This window comes from Mytilus galloprovincialis, chromosome 5 (assembly GCF_965363235.1).
Source record: "Mytilus galloprovincialis chromosome 5, xbMytGall1.hap1.1, whole genome shotgun sequence".
NCBI lineage: Eukaryota > Metazoa > Mollusca > Bivalvia > Mytilida > Mytilidae > Mytilus > Mytilus galloprovincialis.
The window spans coordinates 73,703,229-73,727,504 of record NC_134842.1 but is presented as its reverse complement, the minus strand read 5'-3'; the positions used below and the strand labels follow the sequence as shown (position 1 = coordinate 73,727,504).

The 24,276-nt window shown below is 32.0% G+C and overlaps 1 long non-coding RNA gene across 1 annotated transcript; it reads left to right on the top strand.

Moving 5' to 3' along the window:
* The first annotated feature begins 8,681 nt into the window (after positions 1-8,681).
* LOC143076397 (uncharacterized) lies at positions 8,682-23,826 on the top strand. The gene is made up of 2 exons (XR_012978635.1): positions 8,682-9,926; positions 22,243-23,826. It is a non-coding gene; the product is annotated as an uncharacterized LOC143076397 (long non-coding RNA).
* Positions 23,827-24,276: the final 450 nt, after the last annotated feature.

Sequence of the window (24,276 nt, the reverse complement as noted above, 5' to 3'; positions counted from 1 at the left end):
ATGCAAATTTTTAACTTCAAACTTAGAAGTGAGAAATAATACTGTCAAGTGAATTAATACAGGTTTTAATGATAATATTTGGGGAAGAGTTATCTTTCTTTTGCTGAACTGACAATGTCGTATATATATGTACTATTGTTTTGTTTTTATATAAATCATATTATAATGTTTAAATTTCATATTGTTTCTAAATATGTATTTTAATTTATGTTTTGTCTATTATCCATTTTGTTTGTAATTCATATGCCTATAAGGGCCCTTTGATTAGGAAATAAACATATTTGATTTGATTTGATTTGATTTATATAATTACTAAATTTGTTCGTACATCATCTGTAATCTTTTATTTTTTTGCGGAAATCCTCAGTAAATTATTTCAACCTCAAGACTGACTTTGTAAAGATGACATGGGAGACTAAGTCTATTTATCAATTAAAGATTTGAATATAAGGAGAGCTATGTGTAAAATGAGAATAAGTGCTCATGATCTTAGAATTGACAAAGATAGATAGTAAAAATACATAGAGAGAACTCAACGTCTATGTCATCATTGATTATCACATGGATCAAACTCTATTGAAGCCGAGACCCATTTCAGTGGCGGATCAAGAGGGGGTCTGGGGGGTTGAAACCCCCTTTTTTGGACGATCGATGCATTTGAATGGGGATATGTAGTTGGACCCCCCTTTTGTAATGGGTTAGGAACCTCCCCTTTTAAAATGACTGGATCCGTCCCTGCATTTTACAGTAAATTGTCCTTTATATTATAAATGAATAGGGAAATTTATTATTTCAATATAAAGTTAACACTTTTTGTACTAATTTTAAAGAACTACCTAAGGATAAGAAATATTTCTGGTTGTTCACAAATGAGCATTTACCGACTCTCATATGTGCCTAGAAAAATTACATTATTAAAGGTTTAGACATAATTAAGATCCAGATGTAAACAAGATATTATATGAAATAATATTTTATTATTGAGAATTAATTATATAATAGTTATATAAGACACGTGTTGTCATGGTTGTGTTAGGCTCTGATCCTGGCCATAACGTTATAGTATGGTATTAGTTTTCTGTTTTGCTTTTTCCAATCATACTGTCATAATATTGTTGTAAAATGATGCCCTTTATGCATGGGTTCTTGATTAGATTAATAAAATTCTTCTCTTATCTGATAGGTACTTCAATTACAAAGTTTGATTTTACAATGGTTTCTTCGAATCATAAGTTTGAAATGTCCGCTAGGGCAAAAAAGCAATGGATTGTAAAAGGAATTGGAAGAGCCTTCTTTGAATTTTTTCTGTCTCAATATTGATTTAAAATGCTGAGAAATGATCCAAACCGGAGTTACTAATAAGCTACCACATTGGAGTCTTTGTTACAAATCCAAAGTTAAAGATGACCAACATCCGGTTGAACAAAGTTTCACGCCTTTATATATCTTTATATGACAGACTATATGATCAATACTTATTTTCACTATGACATAGATCAGTATCGGACCCAGGAGGAAAGGGGGTGTTCCCGGATTGGGACCCCTGTTTTTGGAAGATCAATATATTTCGTCAGAACAATTCAGGTAGGGGCACCACCATTCATAAAACTTGCTGAAGAAAACACTTCATAAAACATACTAACAATAAAAAGAATTACTGAGCCCCGGATACTAATAATTTCACATTGAAATGTGTCCACACTTGTTTGGAATACATGTACATTTCAATTTGATTCCGCTCAAAAAATAATAGTACTGAAATAATATAAGATTTTTTTTACCTTAATGTTCAGTTACACGAAAAGCTTTGATTCTCCTTTAATATATCAATCTACTGAAGTTTTATCCAATTTATAGCAAACATTTTGCTTTCTATTATTTTTGGTCACGGTTTTGCTTTTTCCATATATGGGTAAATGGATCTTCTTGTTGGTACCTATATTTTAGGCAATACCTATTTTTTAACAGATATTTTAAGTAGGAATTTCTCTTTACCTGTATTCTATTTTAATACGACTGACATCATTGTATATATATCATTGTATGTAAACAAAGATGTATCATATAATTGTTTTATCTTCGTCGTTTGAACTCTGGTCTCATTGATCTCCTTAATTTTATAATGTTAGTCAGTAAATCATTTTAATAAATTTATGATTCCTTAAATGGATATTGTAGATCTCTACCCAATATTTGGAAAAGTTCCTTCATTCATAATCTATAGTCAGTGTGAAGATACAGAACACAAGTATAAGCTGTTTTAAAAAGCTAGCAGTCTCATTTCTGATGAAAGTGCAATCTGTTTTCTCTTTGTTAAATCTGTTCGGAATAGCCTTCTATATATATGTATATAACCAACATTGATCAAGGAATTATTCCGAAAGGATTAGTTTAAAAAGCCTACCCACTTACAACAGGAGATGGCAACACCTCCATCATTCTTAAAAACCACACAATGACCCCTCCTAAGAACAGAGTTTGAAAAGTTTGACTCCCCACCCATCGAAAAAAAAATTCCAATCAATTAACCGTTGTGAGAAGGTGATGACTATAAGAAAATCTGATATGTGTATGTAGGACTTGAGAATGAACAAAATAAGCATTCAAATGAGAAACAAAATGTATTGTTATTTAACTTGAACATCCATGTACAAAATGAAGTCATAGTCTTCACATACATGTATTGTTGTCCCTATAAACTTTGAAAATGCTAATCTTTAAATAGTGAAGCTATCAAAGGCACTATATGCCAAATATGGTTATATACATGAGCATGTGCTAATTAAAATTAATGGGATGACGAAAAAAGAAAAAAAAGTACAAAAATTCTTTAATCCAATTTAGTTTCCTACAACTAATAATTCTACAAATTTTGTATAGATAAACTTTCAATAATGATTTTTGTCGAGCCTGCAACTTTTGTTGCAGAAAGCTCGACATAGGGATAGTGATCCGGCGGCGGCGGTGTTAGCTAACTTCATAAAACTTTTATATTTTAGAAGGTGGAAGTCCTGGATGCTTCATACTTTCTATATAGATGCGTCATGTTACGAAGTTTCTGTCAGTCACATGTCCAATGTCCTTGACCTCATTTTCATGGTTCAGTGACTACTTGAAAAAAAAGTTAAAATTTTTTGTAATGTTAAATTCTCTCTTATTATAAGTATTAGGATAACTATATTTGGTATGTGTGTACATTGCAAGGTCCTCATGCCCGTCAGACAGTTTTCACTTGACCTCGACCTCATTTCATGGATCAGTGAACAAGGTTAAGTTTTGGTGGTCAAGTCCATATCTCGGTGTATGGAAGGACTGTAAGGTGTACATGTCCAACCGGCAGGTGTCATCTGACCTTGACCTCATTTATGGTTCAGTGGTTATTGTTAAGTTTTTGTGGTTTGGTCTGTTTTTCTTATACTATATGCAATAGGTCTTCTATATTTGGTGTATGGAAGGATTGTAAGGTGTACATGTCTATCTGGCAGGTGTCATCTGACCTTGACCTCATTTTCATGGTTCAGTGGTTATTGTTAAGTTTTTGTGTTTTGGTCTGTTTTTCTTATACTATATGCAATAGGTCTTCTATATTTGGTGTATGGAAGGATTGTAAGGTGTACATGTCTAGCTGACAGGTGTCGACTGACCTTGACCTCATTTTCATGGTTCAGTGGTCAAAGTAAAATTTTTGAGTTTTGGTCTTTTTTCTAATACTACATTTATATGCAATATGTTAACTATATTTGGTGTATGGGAATATTTTATGATCTATATATTAGTTGTGCAGGTTTTATTTGACCTTGACCTCATTTTCACGGTTCATTGCTCAGTGTTAAGTTTTAATGTTTTAGTCTGTTTTTCTTAAACTATAAGCAGATGGTCAACTATATTTGTTGTATGAAAGAATTGTTAGCTGTACATGTCTTTCTGAAATGGTTCATCTGACCTTGACCTTAATTTCATGGTTTATTGGTCAATGTTTGGCTTTCTTGGTTAATGTGAAGTTTATGTGACAGTTGTAATAAAGTTTTATATTTAGGACTATCAACATACTATCAATGATTAGTAAAGAAGGCGAGACATTTCAGTGTGTGCACTCTTGTTATTCTCTTAATGAATAAATGTACATTTGCTGTCACAGAATTATTTGTAAATCAAAAAAAGAAAAAATATTTAAAAAAAAAAGGAAACTTTTCTTGGATTTTAATTTTTCTCATTATATATAGTTATTTGTATTGCAATCCTAATCATAGGCATTTGTCTCTGAATTCTGTTTTACCTTTATGCCTTAATTTACTTAGGTATAAAGGAAAAAAATCAGGATCCCAATATAGAAAGTGGAACTGGAATAACACATTGCAAATATCACCAATTTTATTTCAGGTGGAAATGTTTTTCAAATTCATAAAGTGTATTGTTTTGTACGTATGAATGCCATGGTGCCAATTAAGTATTCTTATGAGGGTCTTGAAAGGGTTTAAGGAATAAAGAAGAAAGGGTCAAATTAACAGATAATGGAAAAAAATAAAGAATAGAAAAAATAGGGAAAAAAATAAAGAATAGAGAATATTAGGGGTTAAAATATAAAGAAAATGGAAAAAAATAAAGAATAGAAAATATTGGGGGTTATAAAATATAAAGAAATGAGAAAAAAGTGCAATAATAATAATTTTATAAAATAATTATAAGATATTTTTGTTACAATAATGTTGACATAAATCATGACTATGAATTTAACTATGTAAATTCTTAGATTTGAAACCGCAGCCAGATCAGAGCCATACACATAAAAAAGGCATAACAATATATCGATTATTAATTACCAAATGATGTAAGAATATATACCAAATGATTTAAGAATATATATACCAAATGATTTAAGAATACACACACCTTCCTTCTCAAAAATGGTTGAAAAATGATTTAAACACAATAGAAAATTTTAAAGTTGAATATGCATGTTCAGAAACTTTTCAACTCATTGTTTCCAGTGGTCAAAACTAGGTAAAAATGTTTCATACAGTTCTTAAACTTTTGATTGTAAATTTACACATCCTATTGATAATAAACCATAACAGATGATAAAGGAGTGATCAGATTCACTACCTTGAGAGATTAGGCATCCTGCTGGTGCTTTACACTATCAAAGATTTAATAATGACAGACCTTATTTCACAGATTGCTCACTCACTTCAATATCCTGAACAATTTATATACTAGTCAAACATAAAAACTTTAATTGTGTGACCCCCCCCCCCCCCATAAAAAAAATGTTGTCTGATGGTAACCCCCCAGTGGTATGATATTTTTGCCAATGACCCCCCCCCCCCTAGAATGCACCGACCCCCTCAGCTGATAAATAATGACTGTTCCCTAACTACATCGCGGAAGCAGTACGTCATCTGATGAGAGATTTTATAAGAAGCTAGACTATGACCCTTCTTAAGAGTTTAGTTCCGAAATTAACACTGCGTTACAAACCATGTACGATGACTGTCATATAGATAAGGATACAATTGGTTATTTAAAACCAGAGAATGCCAAGCCTGGTCGATTGTATCTTCTTCCAAAATAAACAAGATTAACAACCCTGGTAGACCCATTGTATCCGCAAACGGCCATCCGACTGAGAAAATCTCGGAATGCGTCGATTTTCATTTAAGATCTCATGTAGAAAATCTTCCTTCCCACATTCAAGACACCATAGCTAGATTATCTTCGTAAAATGGAATCCATGAACCCTCTTCCTCCGGAAACCCTTCTTGTCACTTTAGATGACACATCATTGTATACCAACATACCTCATGATGACGGCATACAATCTTGTAGGCAAATATGGGACTCGCGCAACATTTTAGAAACACCTACTGAATGTATTTTGTATTGTGTATTTTGGGAAAAAGATACAATCGACCAGGCTTGGCATTCTCTGGTTTTAAATAACCAATTGTATCCTTATCTATATGACAGTCATCGTACATGGTTTGTAACGCAGTGTTAATTTTGGAACTAAACTCTTAAGAAGGGTCATAGTCTAGCTTCTTATAAAATCTCTCATCAGATGACGTACTGCTTCCGCGATGTAGTTAGGGAACAGTCATTATTTATCAGCTGAGGGGGTCGGTGCATTCTAGGTGGGGGGGGGGGGGGTGGTCATTGGCAAAAATTTCATACCACTGGGTTACCATCAGACAACATTTTTTTTAGGGGGGGGGTCACACAATTAAAGTTTTTATGTTTGACTAGTATATAAATTGTTGAGGATATTGAAGTGAGTGAGCAATCTGTGAAATAAGGTCTGTCATTATTAAATCTTTGATAGTGTAAAGCACCAGCAGGATGCATAATCTCTCAAGGTAGTGAATCTGATCACTCCTTTATCATCTGTTATGGTTTATTATCAATAGGATGTGTAAATTTACAATCAAAAGTTTAAGAACTGTATGAAACATTTTTACCTAGTTTTGACCACTGGAAACAATGAGTTGAAAAGTTTCTGAACATGCATATTCAACTTTAAAATTTTCTATTGTGTTTAAATCATTTTTCAACCATTTTTGAGAAGGAAGGTGTGTGTATTCTTAAATCATTTGGTATATATATTCTTAAATCATTTGGTATATATTCTTTCATTTGGTATATATTCTTAAATCATTTGGTAATTAATAATCGATATATTGTTATGCCTTTTTTATGTGTATGGCTCTGATCTGGCTGCGGTTTAAAATCTAAGAATTTACATAGTTAAATTCATAGTCATGATTTATGTCAACATTATTGTAACAATTATAAAAATCATTGTAATAAATTACTTTGCTCTTCATTGGAATACAAAAATATCTTATAATTATTTTATGAAATTATTATTATTGTACTTTTTTCTCATTTCTTTATATTTTATAACCCCCAATATTTTCTATTCTTTATTTTTTTCCATTTCCTTTATATTTTAACCCCTAATATTCTCTATTCTTTATTTTTTTTTCCATTTTCTTTATATTTTAACCCCTAATATTCTCTATTCTTTATTTTTTTTCCTATTTTTTCTATTCTTTATTTTTTTCCATTATCTGTTAATTTGACCCTTTCTTCTTTATTCCTTAAACCCTTTCAAGACCCTCATAAGAATACTTAATTGGCACCATGGCATTCATACATACAAAACAATACACTTTATGAATTTGAAAAACATTTCCACCTGAAATAAAATTGGTGATATTTGCAATGTGTTATTCCAGTTCCACTTTCTATATTGGGATCCTGATTTTTTTCCTTTATACCTAAGTAAATTAAGGCATAAAGGTAAAACAGAATTCAGAGACAAATGCCTATGATTGGGATTGCAATACAAATAACTATATAATGAGAAAAATTAAAATCCAAGAAAAGTTTCCTTTTTTTTTTTAAATATTTTTTCATTTTTGATTTACAAATAATTCTGTGACAGCAAATGTACATTTATTCATTAAGAGAATAACAAGAGTGCACACACTGAAATGTCTCGCCTTCTTTACTAATCATTGATAGTATGTTGATAGTCCTAAATATAAAACTTTATTACAACTGTCACATAAACTTCACATTAACCAAGAAAGCCAAACATTGACCAATAAACCATGAAATTAAGGTCAAGGTCAGATGAACCATTTCAGAAAGACATGTACAGCTAACAATTCTTTCATACAACAAATATAGTTGACCATCTGCTTATAGTTTAAGAAAAACAGACTAAAACTAAGGATTTTCTTATTCCAGGCATAGATTTCCTTAGCCGTATTTGGCACAACTTTTTGGAATTTTGGATCCTCAATGCTCTTCAACTTTGTAATTGTTTGGCTTTATAAATATTTTGATATGAGCGTCACTGATGAGTCTTATGTAGACGAAACGCGCGTCTGGCGTACTAAATTATAATCCTGGTACATTTGATAACTATTTTAGGAATTTTGGATCTCAATGCTCTTCAACTTCGTACTTTATTTGGCTTTTTTAAAACTTGTTTGGATTCGAGCGTCACTGATGAGTCTTTTGTAGACGAAACGCGCGTCTGGCGTATATTTTAAAATTTAGTCCTGGTATCTATGATGAGTTTATTCCCAACCTGATCTTTGGCTAGATCAATATTTGTACCTTTTCTTCTCTGTACATGAATATGTCCTACAGATTAAACACAAATTCAATTGTATTTCAAAATTTTCTTAATCAAGTTAATATCAAAGCACTGTGATAACATATGTATGTTTACATGTTTCAAAGGGACAAGTTACATCATTAAATGCATACATTCTTTTCATAAGTTAATAATGAATTTTATTTTATTATTGTGTCACATACTGATTCACAATGGAAATATACATTAAAACAATCAGTACCCAGCCACAAGATAGCTTCGAGACGCAACTTAAGAGTGTCCTAAGTCGATTCTAAGTCCATCCTAAAATCGGTCTTATCTATGACTTACGACGAATTTTGGGATACTTTCGAGAACACCACCCCAGGTCCCTCAAAGCATAAAATGATTTTACCGATTAAATATTTAATTTTTACTATTTACAATTATTTTGTTCAATTCTAATATAAAACGTAGTTATATTTTTTGGCTTATATTTTGTTTCAAAGAGTTTAGATCTAAAATTATAATATAAAAATTATTTTTAACCTTTCATTTAAAACTAATTATTTTCTAATAATTAATCGGTTTATGAATTAAAGTTCTTGGTTGAATTTGATACAATATTTCATTTTTTTCATTTGATATTTTCTTTTACGCCAATACTTAGGACATCCCAGCTAATATAATCCTCAGATAGCTTCGATGTGCAGCATGCTGAGAAATGTCGTAGGTCGATCCTAACTATATATATCATATTTTCTGTCCTAAGACTATCTTATAGGACTTATCTTAGGACAGTGTCGATTACCAGGCCACAGTTAGCATAATGTTATTATGTGACAAATGTATTTTAATTTAAATGAATAAATGTCTTTTATTTACTTGCATTTACATTTTATGCATTAATCTTAATGCCTGCACACATTTTTCAGGATTTAAGCTTAAATCCTAGGATTTAAGACTAATGCCTAACATCATTTAGGCAATAGACTTACTGCCTAGGCGTTAGCGTATTGCCTAGGATTTAAGCTTAATGCCTAATTTCACTTATTGCCGCTAACATATACAACTCTAATTATGTTTTTAGTTAAACAGATTTCTTCGTTTTCAGGAGTCCAGATGAAGCTCCAATGAAAGAAAAGATGATATATGCATCCAGTAAAGATGCTGTAAAAAAGAAATTACAAGCTATTAAAATAGAAGTGCAAGCAAATGACCTAGGTGATTTAGATGAGGCAGATATTGAAGCTAAATTGAAAAAGATTTAGGACTTATATTGACAGCATTATGTATAAAACTTTCAAACATAGCTCTATGAATCATAACTTTACTGCTTAAACTTTGTGTCACTAACAAGTGGCAGTGCAGTTATTCAAATTGGTGCACTCAATGACTGTTGCCGTGGAAATACCACGACCTCTTAAAGTACAGCAAGAGCTATCAGCTTACAAGAAGAATTAAGACTTTATTTAAACATTGAATTATCTAATGTTTGTTATTTAAATATTGTTTTTCCTATACTTTCTATTTTATACATGTATGTGTGTTGAGATTGTCATTTTAAGACATTCTGATATCAACAGTAATACGTCCTCCCAAAGGAAATGTGTGGTATGATCAGATAGCAATGCACAATAGTAAATATAAACAATGAAGGAAATAGACTAGATTTGTTTCTACAAATTTTGTATAAATGCCAATTTACAAATGTCAAAAGTATAATAAAATGTAGAACAAAGAATTAATTTTTCCTTCTCTTCTCTAACATGTTTTTAATACATGCTTATACTTGCTGGTACATTTAACGAATTTGAATGTTTTTTTTTTAATCTTGCACAAAAGAATGATTTGAAATAACCATGATAACAACGTATAATGTAAATTGTATTTGGTTATAATTGTTGAGATTTGTTTGTACTTTGGCAACAGTCCAGGTATGAATGGGTACAGCTGTGCTTTCTTCATATGTGTCACATGTATGCTACTACGTGATTGTAGATGTCTGCCATGTGTAGTATGTTTTTGTTCATTGCTGTAGTATGTATTCCTTTTTGTATTGCTTAGCATGATGTCTATCGGGGCTTTTATAGAAAAATGAAACAAAATACTGTATCATGTAAATACGCGTATTGTGTCTGAAGCGACTTTCTGTATTTACGTTCATGAGGAACGTACCTAAACATGTGTTAGCCTAGAAATACAAAAACATATACATAGCTTTTTGTATGTTAATTGTAGCCTTTGTTCATTGTTGCGTTTGTTTGCTTTCTTGTATGTTGCATATATTATAAAATTTGAGGTGAGTAGGTAATAAAATTGAGACTTGAAATTGGGAATACATGTATGTCAACGAGACAACAACCCAATCACTAAGCTTACAACAGCCGAAGGCCATTAATGGATCTGCAATGCAGTGAGAAACTCTCGCACCCCGAAGAATCATTCAGCTGGCCCCCAAACAAATAAGTACACTGGTTAAGTGACAATGAACGTCATACCAAACTCCGCATTATACACAAGAAACTACACATTTTATATGTGCCTGTCCCAAGTCAGGAGTCTGTAGTTAGTGGTGTCGTTGGTTCATGAAAAAATTATGCACCCTCCAAAGTTAAAATAAAGTAGTCGAGCCTTAAAATGTAAATTGAAATAGTAACTGTATATATACACTTTCCTATTTACAACTGTCCAACATTGTTTTCAACTGACTTTTGCAAGAATCTACAGACATTTACTTATTTCAAATCAAAAGCAAACAACAATTATTTGGTGACCATTCAGTCAGCTGTCTAGGGTTCATATATTATTTTGGTTAAATGTTTTATAATTTTTAATTTGTGTTTTAATTCTTGTCTATTTATCAGTTGGCTAGGTCTTATAAGTTGTATGTAAAACAAGTTGCTTTCTTTTCTTTTCTCAAAGAAACTTGTTCTATATTCAACTTCTAAGACCTAACCGGTAAAATTTGTAAATTCAACATTCATCCACAAAAAAACCCGAACTTTACTTCTATTTCTGTATTTTTATTTTGTAATCTTTTACAGTTTTCGAATATGATATATATTGCTGAAGTGACATATAGGTCCAATGGGCCGGGTCAGTGTAAATAATATGAAATTGCTATCATATATAATTGTATAAATGTATGTTATGATACACATCATATGTCAATGACATGTTTCTGTATAATAAACAATTACTTATACATACTTACTCACTATTGATATCTGTAAAGATACTTACTTACTCACTATTGATATCTGTAAAGAAACACTTCCCAATCAATGAGGTTTTTTTTACATATCCGCATATTTAAAAATTTGATTTCATTTTCCCGCAATAAGTTTTATACGGTACCTGCAAAAAAGTTCTTTGTATAAACATATAATGTTATAGCATATATATGTATTCATAGAACCGAGAATGTTTTAATGGGAATGTGTCAAAGAGAAAACCGCTAAGGAGCGGAAAAATAGTCAAAGGCCAATAATGGGGGAAAATGTATGGTAACGCATGGCAAGGATTAAATTGTGTATAATACAGTTTTTTGCGTACAGCAATTATTTAGTTTCTGTGCTGCATGGGTCAATAAAGAAAGCAAAAATGTTTAGATTTTCAGGTGAGGTTTTAGAATTTGTGTAAGATGTTCGGACTTCTTGGTGTTTTCCCCTGCAATACAATGTAAAATATTTTTCCCCTTAACACCCATAAGATTTTTTTCTTGGAAGACATAATAGTTCATAAAAGGTCATTTACCAAATTTAGTCAGATTCTTGATGTTCTTTTTTGTATTGAAACCCAAATATAACCATTGCAAATATAAGGTAAAAATCTGAGTCAATCTTTTCCCGCCATATTTTGTAAATCCAATAGCTCGAAAAAGAGTTATCAATATTTTTTGCTTTATATATTGATACTATTGCTCTTCCAGATTATAGTTTCAATTCTAAATTCTTGATTTATTTAATTTCACCTAAGTACATCTCACAGTTAACATTATAAAAGCTTTGTTGTTCCCACACAAGTTTATAAAGTTAAAAATAATTAGTGATTAGTCCTTTTTTTTTAAATCCCTTTTAATCTGCATAGTTTGCACTTTATACTTAGCTTCAGAATTTGGTTGCAATTCTGACACTGCATGGAATCACATGATCAAATGATACGTGTTTGACACTTATGCATGTATTTAAAAGCAATTATAATAGGTGTTAATTTTAATGAGGTGTCAATTAATCGTAAATTTTCCAGACATGGGATCAATCGAATTTGTGATATCTACCGAAACTCTCGCACCCCGAGGAATCCTTCAGCTGGCCCCCAAACAAATAAGTACACTGGTTAAGTGACAATGAACGTCTAACCAAACTCCGCATTATACACAAGAAACTAAAATTAAAAATCATGCAAGACTAACAAAGGCCAGAGTCTCCTGACTTGGGACAGGCGCAAAAATGCGGCGGGGTTAAACTAGTTTTATATGGTCCCGCCACATTTTATATGTGCCTGTCCCAAGTCAGGAGTCTGTAGTTAGTGGTGTCGTTGGTTCATGAAAAAATTATGTACCCTCCAAAGTTAAATCCCTTTTAATCTGCATAGTTTGCACTTTATAATTAGCTTCAGAATTTGGTTGCAATTCTGACACTGCATGGAATCACATGATCAAATGATACGTGTTTGACACTTATGCATGTATTTAAAAGCAATTATAATAGGTGTTAATTTTAATGAGGTGTCAATTAATCGTAATTTTTTCCAGACATGGGATCAATCGAATTTGTGATATCTACCGAAACTCTCCCAGGGGGGTAACCGAATAACTAACAATTTACGCAAAAATGCGCGAAAGAAAATAGTTCTCGAAAGTTTACTTATTAGTTTTTTTATTTATTTGTATACAAATGTTATTATTTTAAAGGACTATTCATTTAAACATGAGTCGTTTTATGTATGGTAATTGAATTGTGGTACATTTTCACCATATTTACTAAAAACATTTCACCGCTCACGAAAGAAACAACATAATTTCCATACACGATTCAAAATTTGTTCCACCGAGTTTGGAGTAAGACAGTTGAAAGATAAGATTCGGAAACGACGCGTGTGAAATATTAGTCCAGAAAACAAGGTTTGGTTTTTCGTCTTATTCATTTTCATTTAATTAAGATACATTCTTTTTTAAATGAAAATGATCATTGAAACATCAAACAAACGATGGCGCTACGCATAACCGATTAAGTATATTTAAACATGCACTCGGAAAAGATGCAGCACGTGAATGATTTTAGCAACGTTAAGTCGGCTTCATGTAACTGTACAAACAAATGACGAAGGTTATAATAAAATTACCTATTTCGATTTTGAGTCGGGATTATAACCCTTGTTGGGAAGTATTTGCAGATTTCAAGATTGCTGTGCATGCCCAGTTCAACAAACTTTGGTAAAACTATGCATTCCATATTTATAAACGAATGCACAGTTTTATACAATCTTTTGATGATCTAGGCTTCATTGTTTAATATGCCTGTATGAACTGCTCACTTGTACAATTTCCTGGGGAATTGTGCATGATGTACAGATCGTATGAAAATTGTAAAACAATGCCTGCACAGTTTAATAAGCTTTGGTAAAACTGTACATTCCATATTTATAAAGTAAAACGAATGCAGTTTTACAATTGTTTGATGATCTAGGCTTCATTGTTTAATATGCATGTATGAACTGCTCACTTGTACAATTTCCTGGGTAATTGTGCATGATGTACAGATCATATGAAAATTGTAAAACAATGCACGCCCATTTCAACAAACTTAGGTTAAACTGCGCATTTCATGATAATAAACGAATGCATAGTTTAACAATTGTTTGATTATCTAGGCTTCATTGTTTTATATGCATGTATGAACTGCTCACTTTTACAATTTCCGGGGAATTGTGCATGATGTACAGATCATATTAAAATTGTAAAACAATGCACACCCATTTCAACAAACTTTGGTAAAACTGTGCATTCCATAATTATAAACAAATGCACAGTTTTACAATTGTATGATGGACCTGATTGCATGCCTTAACGTGCATCAGCATGCACAGTTTTACAATTGTTTGATGATCTAGGCTTCATTGTTTTACGTGCATATATATGAACTGTTCGTTTGTACAATTTCCTGGAGAATTGTGCATAATGAACAGATCATATAAAAAAAGTAAATCAATGCATGCCCAGTTCAACAAACAATTGTAAAACTGGGCATGCTCAGTTCTACAAAATCATGTGACAAAACATACCTCAACAGTCAGATTCTGTTTCTGTCAGAAATTGTTGAACAGGTCTTTTTAACTGAAGAGACAAGTTCCAGTATTGTGAAATATATAAATTAGAAATGATAGGGCCTCCCACCTCATTATAATCTTTGAATATTTAACTTAGTTTTGACAATAAAATTTTATGAGTCGGACTTATTTTGCAGGGTCGGTCGGGTTTGGGGAAACAAACAATATTTTATTTTGGGCCTAATTTTAACATACATGCTAACTTTTCAGCATCTCCATTGGGATTTTAACTGCAAGAGGACTTTTAAGATGAACCTCATAAATTGTCATTAGTATTTTTAGGACCCTGTTGACGAAGTCAAGCACGACTTTAGGCTTGTACTCTGTCTTTCTGTTCATCTGTTAGTCTTGACAAGTCAGTTTTTAAAATCTTTCATGCTTGAAGATATTGATTTGATAATTGTTGTGTTGTTTTATCATGACAAGTTACAGATAAAGTTCCAAATTTGGTCTGGTCTGAAGATTAATAGAGTCCACTATATATGGTGTATGGAAATATTTAAAGATGTACATATCAGTGTGGTTTTATTTGTCCTTGTCACAGTTTCATTGTTGAGTGTTTTTATGTCTTGATTTGTTTTTCTTAAAACTTAAACAATCAGATCAGCTATATTTGTTGTATGGGATGTTTGTCCCATCCTGCACCTTCTAAGAACAAACCATCCACAAAGCAACCTAAGAAACAAATTGGAGTTATCAAATTAGTTTCAGTATGAAAATACACATATATGTCTTTAAACATAAGATATTCAAATGACATTTGTACACCATTTGTTTTTCAAAATACAGAGAAAAATCAACCCAAACAGAGTAAAATTCCCAATTTTCTGCTTATTTTACAGTGGCAGCCTACCTTAAATCTGCCTCTGTTTTATGTTCATATTTAATGGCTTAGCACTATCATCCTTATAAAATAGTGAAATACATAAATTTATTGTTTAGCAGACATGCTAATGCTTTATTATTTAGTTGACGAGCCATTCAAGTACTTGTCTTCCAGTGTAGCAAATGTACTATGTTTTGGAATCCATGAACTCTTCTTTTTTAAATGCGGAATTCTGATTTCTTCCTCGAAGTCAGACGAGTCTGAGTCTTTCTCATTATCCCCCTCTTTATCCTTGTTACCAAAATATTCTTGGATTCTGAGGGTTCTGGCAAAGTTATCAAGGTCATCTTCCAGTTTCATATTATCTATGTTACTGAGAGTAGGGCAAAAAATCAAACCCTTAGACAAGACTTTATTTTCGTCCTCAGATAAAAAGACTGTGGATAAATTGACAACCGTGTTGTTGGGATTGGTCGAGTCTCGAATTTTTCTTTGAAATCTATGATTTCGAGGCTTTTTATTTGATTTTTTAGAAAGGTCTGATCAAAGCGTGGTTAATTTACACACCATCACGTTTAAATTTGTAAATCTGTTTGACGTGGTGCTTATGTGATTCAATACGTTTGATATCACCAAGACGTACTTGAAATTCGTCAAGTTCAGAATCAGACAATTGTTCACGAGATTGGCAGTTCAAATGATCACGTAGTTTAAATAAATAATTTACTTGATGAATTGCTTCTTTGCGTAAAAAGTAAAATCACAAAAATACTGAACTTAGAGGAAAATCAAATCGGAAAGTCCATAATCACATCATGCACATGGCAAAATCAAATAACAAAACGCATCAAAAACGAATGAACAAGAACTGTCATATTCCTGACTTGGTACAGGCATTTTCAAATGTAGAAAATGGTGGATTAAACCTGGTTCTATAGCGCAAACCCTCTCACTTTGATGACAGTCTCATCAAATTCCGTTATCTTTACATTGATGCGTTATCTAAACAGACACAATAAATAAAATAGTGAAAATATGGGTACATCAGTCATCATCGTATAACAATTTTATAGACAATAACTGTTTAGTGTCTTTAAATATCAGTTGTATTTGTACGAGGAAACAAGGTGTATGCGAGCTTTTAGCGAGCTACTACACCTGTTTCGAGCCGAGTACAAATGCAGCTGATATTTAAAGACACTAAACAGTTATTGTCTTTATCCTGCAATTAATTCTGTATATTATTTGTGTTTTGAAAGACACAAAAACACATGTTTTGCATTTATTTTTTATTTAAAATCCCTCTTGAGGCCCGTGTAGTAATACGATACAGTAATCACACATTCAGCTGAAGAACGGGTTCGCAAAAAGAGAATCTCGAATGCTCAACAATAATACATCGCTGAAGGTGAATAATTATCTATTTTAACAAAACAACTTAACAGTAAAAACAAATAACAAAACATTGTTCAATTTAAAACAGGAGTGTACGAGTTGTCCTACCCTTCAGACTGGCCATTCATTCACTAAACATGCATGCTGAAATTGACATGGTTGTTTTTGTTACACAATCATACACATTCAAGTTTTGAAATCGATAGTTGTCATTGTGTTTTCAGAAAATTGGTGTGATTCTTATTGCTCTTAAGAAATGTTTAAAAAAGAAAACAGAACGTATAAAAGTTATCGTTAATTCGCAATTTTAATACGTCAATTGAATGCGATTGCAATACACATTCTCAGGTCACGTAGGTTCATACCATACTCATTCCGGCAGTGGGCGGAGCTTTAAAGCGATATCTGTATAGTATACAGATACAGCATAGCGATATCTGTAGGGCTGTATCTGTATAATAGAACACCCAATTGCAGGATAAAAAGGAATAATTTAACAAACACATTCATTGATTTGTGTGTCTGACGTCAGAAAATTTTATACGTCACATAAATTTGTCGTTCAATGTGCATACAAACAATTTAAAAATTTACATAGGCAATGTTAGCATAAAAGGTCCATCAGACTAAAAGAACTGTTGTATAGAATGTTATTGCATCTATGGAAAAATCTGTTTGACTTTTCTCCTGTTGTAAGTGGGGAGGCTTTTAAAACTAATCCTTTCGGAATAATTCCTTGATTAATGTTGGTTATATATATATATATAAAAGGCTATTCCGAACAGATTTAACAAAGAGAAAACAGTTTCTACTTTCATCAGAAATGAGACTGCTAGCTTTTTAAAATAGCTTTTACTTGTGTTCTACAATGTTCTATATCTTCACACTGACTATAGATTATGAAGAAACTTTTCCAAATATAGGGTAGAGATCTACAATATCCATTTAAGGAATCATAAATTCAGTAAAATAATTTACTGACTAACATTATAAAATTAAGGAGATCAATGAGACCAGAGTTCAAACGACGAAGATAAAACAATTATATGATACATCTTTGTTTACATACAATGATATATATACAATGATGTCAGTCGTATTAAAATAGAATACAGGTAAAGAGAAATTCCTACTTAAAACATGTGTTTAAAAATAGGTATTGCCTAAAATAGGTAAAAATTAGTTAATGTCCAACAAGAAGATCCATTTACCCATATATGGAAAAGCAAAACGGTGACCAAAAATAATAGAAAGCAAAATGTTGGCTATAAATTGGATAATAATTCAGTAGATTGACATATTAAAGGAGAATCAAAGTTTTCGTGTAACTGAACATTAAGGTAAGGTAAAACATCTGATATTATTTAAGTACTATTATCTTTTGAGTGTCATATTAAATCAAATTGAAATGTACATGTCTCACAAACAAGTGTGGACACAGTGATCAGTTCCGGATTCAGGGGAAGGTATCCAGGGGTTGGAACACCCTTTTTTTTTTGGACGATCAATGCATTTGAATGGGGACATATAGTTGGACCCCCTTTTGTCCTGGGTTGGGAACCCCCTTTTTTAAATGTCTGGATCCAGCCCTGCAGTTCAATGTGAAATGATTAGTATCCGGGGCCCAATAATTCTTTTAATATTGTTAATATGTTTTATGAAGTGTTTTCTTCAGCAAGTTTATAAATAGTGGTGCCCCCACCTGAATTATTCGACTGTCTTTTTTATGTCATTCTTATATAGTTCTGTTTTAAAGAGAAGATTTAACAGCCCATGAGGCATATAAGAATTTCAAACAAATATATTGCATGCGTAATTTTTTTCTTAGTGAAAAACCATTTAAATTCAAGGGGGTATAAACAATATCCTGATGTCCAATTTGACGGGTGGATAATCCAGATTTCCGACCCATACCTTATAGTGTTAAATACTGAAAAAAATAATTTGATTGGAAGAGTTGAAAAACCAAACAAAGAAAAGTTTCCATTTTACGCGAAAAATTCAAAACGACTCCGACAAAAAAAACCAAAACCCCTCCTTCCCCCCTTCAGGTGAAGTGAATTTGTTGGTGCCATGCAATATTATATTTTCTCTGTTTGGCAGCACGTACACACTGCAGTATAGCGCCGAGGATCTTCACAGTATCATATTTAAGTGCAAGATTTAAGTGTTTTCAATGCAAGAGAAAATTTTTTAAGAAGTATCTATAAGGGGGGGGGGGGGGGGTGTTCCAACCATTTGTCCTCATTCAAATGCATTGATCTTTCAAAAAAGGGGGTTCCAACGCCTGCACACACCCTTCCCCCTGGATCTGCAACTGATCTATTTTATAGTGAATCTTAGTATTGATTAAACATTTAATCAGTCTTATGTGAAACTTTGTTAAATTGGATGTTGGCCATCTTTAAATTTATCATTTTTTTTGTCCTTGCGGCCATTTCAAACTTATGATTCAGATCACCTCATCCCCACCCCCCCCCCAACCAACCCCCAAAAAGGGAAAAAAAATCTGTCTTTTCTTAGATTCAAGAAATGTTGTCTGTCTAAACTCCAAAGGTTTACCTAAATAAATAAGTTAAATTATATATATATATCTATATATAGATGACTAGTACAAAAAGGACTCGAACACACCGCTAGGTTAAAAAAATACTATAAATAAATAAATACACACACCAATATTTTTTATCACTCTTAATAAATTCCAGCCTTCAATAGAAATAAAACTTGTTTTGTACAAAATGGAAACTTGGTTTCAAAGTATTATTAGCAACAAAAGGACATTTTCTCTCTTAGACTGACATGTCCATATATAGCCATGCACACTTTTCGAAAACCCACCCCTAATAATGTCACATATCTTTCAGGATCGGAATCAATCGCCCAAAATGTTATGCATAAATACTAATCAATATTTTTTCATTGTCGTCAAATATATATTTTTAAAATTAATTTCCTGTTTAATGATAGTCTGATTAAAATAAATAGATACATATAAGCAGCGTTTGTATGCCATACATTTCATCTCGACTTCGATCCTACATGTGTTCACCTGTCCTATCAAACCGGAACTAGTTATGGCACCCTCAATGGAGTTGGGTGACATATTGTTATTCTAGGTTTTTTTTTCTTCTTATTATTTTTTTCTTCCACTTTTCTTGTCCAGCTTATATCTTGGAATTTTATAACCAATGTTAATGGGACTTAAACATAATGTTAACCACCATGTGTAGATTTTCTAATATGGGTTGGCATATTCAAGATGACTGCCGTTGCGAAAAAGATTTTTTTTTTTTAAAATACTCCAATCTTTCTAAAACTTTGCAAAAATGTTAATTGGCATGTGTAGATCCAGTCTTTTACTTGGAATTTTCAAAATGGCTGCCGTTACCCTGGCAATAGGGGAGGGTTCCATCCGTTATTGCTGGCAATTACAAATCTAGTAATGTTTTCTTTTTCTTTCAAGATGGCTATGTCAGGAGTTGGTCTGTGTGATGGCGTTGTAAAAACATACGACACCAAACTGAAAACAAAGCATTTATTAGACGCTCTAGTACTGTCAATAAATAAGGAAGAGAAGAGGCAAATAGTGGCCGAACATGAATTTGAAGCCGGAACCTTACCCTTTGAAGAACTAAAGAAAATTCTGCCGCCGAAAGAACCAAGATTCGTTTTATACGATTACAACTACACCACAGAAAATGAACAAAAACATAGTAAAATCATTCTTGTGTCGTGGTGAGTAATGTGAACTTCCCTTATCTTCAAAACAAGTTTCTACTCAAATACAAAGCCATGAACAAAGCTCACATTTTCTAAAAAAGGGCATTCACTTCCGGTTTGTAGGTTTGAAGTCCAGTGTGTGTCGTGAAGTTTGAGACGATAGAAATTATGTAGAAAGCCTGACTAAATAACAGAATAAACGTTGTGTCATTAAGTCTTATGATACACTCAACCTAAAACGAAGATAGTATCTTAGATAACTTCAATTTGGGAGGGGGTATATATATAAAATTTAGTCCTTGTATCTATGATGAGTTTATTTACAACCACTGGGTCGCTGCCACTGCTAGTGGAGATTTATTTCCCCGAGGGTATCACAAGCCCAGTAGTCAGCACTGTTTGTGCTGACATGATTTATCATTGATATTGTTATATTTATAAATTAACTGTTTACAAAATTTTGCATTTTTTTAAATACTAAGCTTTCTTACCGCAGGCATGGATTACCTTAGCTGTATTTGGCAACACTTTTAGGAATTTTGGATCTCAATGCTCGTCAACTTCGTACTTTATTTGGCTTTTTTAAAACTCTTTTGGATTCGAGCGTCACTGATGAGTCTTTTGTAGACGAAACGCGCGTCTGGCGTATATATAAAATTTAGTCCTGGTATCTATGATGAGTTTATTCCCAACCTGATCTTTGTCTAGAACAATATTTGTACCTTTTCTTCTCTGTAAATGAATATGTCCTTCAGATTAAACACAAATTCAATTGTATCTAAAGATTTTCTTAATATCAAAGCACTGTGATAGTGAATTTTATTTTATTATTGTCTCACATACTGATTCACAATAGAAATATACATTAAAACAATCAGTACCAAGCCACAAGGTTGGCCTATGAGACACACAATTTAACCAAACGGTTAGGGTTAGGCTATTTTTGTTGCCTTTTCCGTAGCATCCTTCACACTATTTGTTAATATTTTTCAAGAGCAACTGATTTTAAACCAGTACACTTGAATTTAAATCTCTCATATTAATAAGCTGTACAACTTCCCAAACAATCAAGTTATTATCATTTATAGAGTACATGTATACAACTCTAATTATGTTTTAAATTAAACCGATTTCTTCGTTTTCAGGAGTCCGGATGAAGCTCCAATGAAAGAAAAGATGATATACGCATCCAGTAAAGATGCTGTAAAAAAGAAATTACAGGCTATTAAAATAGAAGTGCAAGCAAATGACCTAGGTGATTTAGATGAGGCAGATATTGAAGCTAAATTGAAAAAGATTTAGGACTTATATTGACAGCATTGTGTATAAAACTTTCAAACATAGCTCTATGAATCATAACTTAACTGCTTAAACTTTGTGTCACTAACAAGTGGCAGTGCAGTTATTCAAATTGGTGCACTCAATGATTGTTGCCATGGAAATACCACGACCTTTTAAAGTACAGCAAGAACTATCAGCATACAAGAAGAATTAAGACTTTATTTAAACATTGAATTATCTAATGTTTGTTATTTAAATATTGTTTTTCCTATACTTTCTATTTTATACATGTATGTGTGTTGAGATTGTCATTTTAAGACATATCTGATATCAACAGTAATACGTCCTCCCAAGGGAAAAGTGTGGTATGATCAGATAGCCATGAACAATAGTAAATATAAACAATGAAGGAAATAGACTAGATTTTTCTACAAATTTTGTATAAATGCCAATTTACAAATGTCAAAAGTATTATAAAATGCAAAACAAAGAATTAATTTTTCCCTCTCTATTTTTTTCTAACATGTTTTTTTAATACATGTTTATCTTTGCTGGTGTATTTAACGAATTTGAATAGTTTTTTTTAAATTTTGCACAAAAGAATGATTTGAAATAACCATGATAACAACGTATAATGTAAATTGTATTTGGTTATAATTGTTTTGTTTGTACTTTGGCAACAGTCAGATTTTGTTTCTGTCAGAAATAAATTATTGAGCAGGTCTTTTTAACTGAAGAGACAAGTTCCAATATTGTGAATTATATAAAGTAGAAATGATAGGGCCTCCCACCTCATTGATCTTTGAATATTTGACAATAAAATTTTACGAGCCGGAATCATTTTGCAGGGTCGGTCGGGTTTGGGGAAACAAACAATATTTTATTTTGGGCCTAGTTTTAACATACATGCTAACTTTTCGGCATCTCCATTGGGATTTTAATTGCAAGAGGACTTTTAAGATGAATCTCATAAGTATTTTAGGACCCTGTAGACGAAGTCAAAAACACGACTTTAGGCTCGCAATCTGTCCATCTGTTAGTCTTGACAAGTCAGTTTTCAAAATCTTTCATGCTTGAAGATGTTGATTTGATATTTTTGTGTTGTTTTATCATGACAAGTTACATATCAAGTTCCAAATTTGGTCTGGTCTGAAGATTAAGAGAGTCCACTATATATGGTGTATGCAAATATTTTAAGATATACATATCAGTGTGGTTTTATTTGTCCTTGACCTAACTTTCACAGTTTCATTGCTGATTGATCTGTTTTTCTTAAAACTTAACAATCAGATCAGCTATATTTGTTGTATGGGATGTTTGTAAGGTGTATATGTCTGTCTGGCAGGTATCATCTAATTACCTTGACCTTATTTTCATGATTCATTTGTCAATGTTAAGTTTTTATGGTTTAGTTTGTTTCTTGATTACTATAAGTAAAAAATGTCAACTCTAGTGATAGTAAGGTGTACACGTCTTCTTTCATGGTTCATTGGTCAATGTTTTGTTTTCTTGTTTAAGACTGTTTCTAAGAAACTACAAGCAAAAGATCAACTATATTTGGTGTATTGAATGATTGTAAGGTGAACATGTACATGTAATTCCGGTTTGGTTAATTTCACCTTGACCTCATTTTCTCATGTTAGATTTTTGTGCCAGATGAGCTGAAAAAGTGTCTTTATGGTATTCATTGTAAGATACTTTTAATTTAGTATTCTTGTAATTGTGATATACTGCAAGTATAATTATTAAAACTTTTATTTGTCATGAATAACTGATAGAGCATTGTGTTATATAGCTTCAACATATAGTTTCATGATTTTAAAGATTTAGACAGTAACACTATTTTCATTGTTCATAGAAGTAAAAATGTTATTACTTTATATTTTCCAGATACTATTTCGAAGCCGAATAAGCATACTGTTACTGATATATATTACCAGGTGCCATACACAGGTTATCACATGTTCTTGTATTTGTCTTGTGTCATTTCAGATTTGAATGGATTGTTTGAATGGTTATATTTTATGTAATTTTTCAAATACTTAGTTTCATAACTAAGTATCAATCATATTGTGCAAAGATCATTTCGATAAGCAGCATGTATTTTTGTATACTTGATTTAGTGTATTGTATTGTATTTCATAAAAGTTTTGACATGTAATCTAGTCTGCTTTACCGCCCACTGTACCCTACTACAAATCCAGTGATTGCAATAACTCACATGGCCATATGAGCCTTTATGAAGTCAATACAAATTGACCCCTTCAGATCAAGTATAACTGCTTGTAAGTTTGAATTAACTTATTTAACCAACAAAATGGGCATGAAAACTAGAGGCTCTAATGAGCTTGGTCTATGTTCATATTAAACAAAGGACACAGATGGATTCATGACAAAATTGTGTTTTGATGATGGTGATGTGATTGTAGATCTACTTTACTGAACATTCTTGGTACTTACAATTTTCTCTATCTAAAATAAACTTGGCCCTTTAGATGTATAATTTTACAAAAATTTACCAATTAGTGAAAATTGTTAAAAATTGACTATAATGGGCAATAACTCCTTAAGGGGTCAACTGACTATTTTGATCATGTTGACTTATTTGTAG